This window comes from Perca flavescens, chromosome 10 (genome assembly GCF_004354835.1).
Source record: "Perca flavescens isolate YP-PL-M2 chromosome 10, PFLA_1.0, whole genome shotgun sequence".
Lineage (NCBI taxonomy): Eukaryota > Metazoa > Chordata > Actinopteri > Perciformes > Percidae > Perca > Perca flavescens.
Window position 1 is genome coordinate 2,722,394 of NC_041340.1, and position 3,118 is coordinate 2,725,511.

The following is a 3,118-nucleotide window of genomic DNA, read 5'->3' on the forward strand; positions in this document are numbered from 1 at the left end:
TTATTCCCCGTCTGCCAAGAGAGACGGCCCATAAAGGCCCATAAACGCTGACCAATCAGAGCAGACCAGGCTCTTTCAGGAGTGGCTCTTAAAGAGACAGGCACAGGGTCAGTCTTCAGACAAATTACAAATACTCCTCTCGGGGTGTTCCTGAAGTTCAGGGCTGCAGTGCATGCTGGGTAAAAGGGACACTAATTCTCTGTCTCTCTCTCTCTCTCTCTCTCTCTCTCTCTCTCTCTCTCGGGGTGTCTGGATGCCATTAGCTGTGAATGATTTCATCAGTAATCCACTTACAGCCGGCTGAAATATGAAAAGATGGATGCTGACATCAGTCTGCTTTGTGGACCAGGTGTCACACTCTCTCTCTCTCTCTCTCTCTCTCTCTCTGTGTCTCTCTCTCTCTCTCTGTCTCTCTCTCTCTCTCTCTGTCTCTCTCTCTCTCTCTGTCTCTCTCTCTCTCTCTGTGTCTCTCTCTCTCTCTCTCTCTCTCTCTCTCTGTGTCTCTCTCTCTCTCTCTCTCTCTCTCTCTCTCTGTGTCTCTCTCTCTCTCTCTGTCTCTGTCTCTCTCTGTCTTTCTCTGTCTCTCTGTCTCTTCTCTTTTTGTCTCTTTCTCTCTCTCTCTTTCTCTGTCTCTCTCTCTCTCTCTCTCTCTTCTCTCTCTCTCTCTTTGTCTCTCTCTCTTTCTCTGTCTCTCTCTCTCTCTCTCTCTTTGTCTCTTTGTCTCTCTCTCTCTTTCTCTGTCTCTCTCTCTCTCTCTCTCTCTCTCTCTCTCTCTCTCTCTCTTTGTCTCTCTCTCTTTTTCTCTGTCTCTCTTTGTCTTTCTCTCTCTTTCTCTCTGTCTCTCTCTGTCTCTCTTTGTCTTTCTCTCTCTTTCTCTCTGTCTCTCTCTCTGTCTCTCTCTCTCTCTCTCTCTCTCTCTCTCTCTCTGTCTCTGTCTCTCTTTGTCTTTCTCTCTCTTTCTCTCTGTCTCTCTCTCTCCGTCTCTCTCTCTTTCTCTTGAAACTTGAAAGTTTCGTATTCTGTCTCCATCTTCAAGAAAAGACTCAAGGAGAAATTGCTCATAACATACAGTAGAGGCCAAACGTTTGGACACACCTTCTCATTCAATGCGTTTCCTTTTTATTTTCATGACTATTTACATTGTAGATTCTCACTGAAGGCATCAAAACTATGAATGAACACATATGGAATTATGTACTTAACAAAAAAGTGTGAAATAACTGAAAACATGTCTTATATTTTAGATTCTTCAAAGTAGCCACCCTTTGCTTTTTTTGATAACTCTGCAAACCCTTGGTGTTCTCTCAATGAGCTTCATGAGGTAGTCACCTGAAATGGTTTTACCTTCACAGGTGTGCTTTGTCAGGGTTCATTAGTGGAATTATTTCTACTTATTAATAAAAGCAATCCGAAATGAGCTGGCTAACCAAAACCGTTAGCTCGTAATGTTAGCGTTAGCATGCTAACGCTAGCATGCTACGTCGTTCTCAATAGCAAAGCACTGCTACATCACACACTAGTTCACCATAATCTCCAAAAGAACTACTTCCATGTGCTCCCTGGTTTAGAAGAAGTCTCCCAGCTGATCCTGAAGTTGGAGAAACAGCCTTTCTTTTACTGTCTATGGAGCTAGCTGACATGATCTACATCTGAGCTACTGAGCATGTGCGAGTGCAATCAAAGATAGTACAGAAGAAGAAGAAGAAAAGAGGTCTCACTCTGTAGCTAAAACAGAAACCAGGTGAAAAGAGCATCTGCAGCAGTGAGAGAGAGATCTGTGCAGTACAACTAATATATGGTGTTTTTTGATAATTAAACCATGTAATCCTATTCTGGTACAACCTCAAAATACAGTTATGGACCTGAAAATGAGCAGAATATGGGCGCTTTAATGTTTATTTGTGCATTGTCCCTGTTTCAAATAAATGAATTTCCATTCCATGAAACTCAAGCAACTCTTGGAAAAAGCTTGATGAGAGACACACACTGCGTGCTGATTTAACAGGAAGAGGATTCCTGTCCCGTTCTCTTAAATCCTGCCTCAGATAGCCGAGTGTCCGAGCGCGGCACAAGGTCAGGCCAGATGGCGCGGCTGGCTTCACCTTGCCGCTGACCGCCGGTCCCGGCACAGCGGAGCCGAGGCCTTCGCCAAAACAGATGGAGAATAGCAGCGAGCTTTCAGATGTGCAGAGCGGATTCAGCAGGAAAAAACGTGTTTTCTCCGAGCTGTTTGTGCCAATTAGGTGTAATTCTTTCTTTACTGTGTGTGTGTGAATGTGTTTGTCTGTGTGTGTGTGTGTGTGTGTGTGTGTGTGTGTGTGTGTGTGTGTGTGTGTTTAATTTGGCCGCACCGTCCGACTTGGTTTGGTGTTGACGCCGACTTCAAAGGAAGTAAATTACATTTACTTTGTAATGCTTGCATCATTTTTCCTCCTCTTTATCAGCAGCCAATCAGTACAGTGTGTGTGTGTGTGTGTGTGTGTGTGTGTGTGTGTGTGTGTGTGTGTGTGTGTGTGTGTGTGTGTGTGTGTGTGTGTGTGTGTGAGAGAGAGTCCATACATAGGAAATTTATCTAAAAAGCAATGGATGGTTTATTAAACTTTCATTAGGGATGAAAAACATGAATTACTTGTGGTAAGTTGTTGTTTTTCTACGTGCAGAAGCAGCGGTCTGTCCCTTTAAGAAGCAGCCGTGTGTCTGTCCCTTTAAGAAGAAGCCGTGTGTCTGTCTCTTAAAGAAGCAGCCGTGCGTTTGTCCCTTTAAGAAGAAGCCGTGTCTCTGTCCCTTTAAGAAGAAGCCGTGTCTCTGTCCCTTTAAGAAGCAGCCATGTGTCTGTCCCTTTAAGAAGCAGCCGTGTGTCTGTCCCTTTAAGAAGAAGCCATGTGTCTGTCCCTTTAAGAAGCCATGTGTCTGTCCCTTTAAGAAGAAGCCATGTCTCTGTCCCTTTAAGAAGAAGCCATGTGTCTGTCCCTTTAAGAAGAAGCCATGTGTCTCTGTCCCTTTAAGAAGAAGCCGTGTCTCTGTCCCTTTAAGAAGCAGCCATGTGTCTGTCCCTTTAAGAAGCAGCCATGTCTCTGTCCCTTTAAGAAGAAGCCATGTGTCTTTCCTTTAAGAAGCC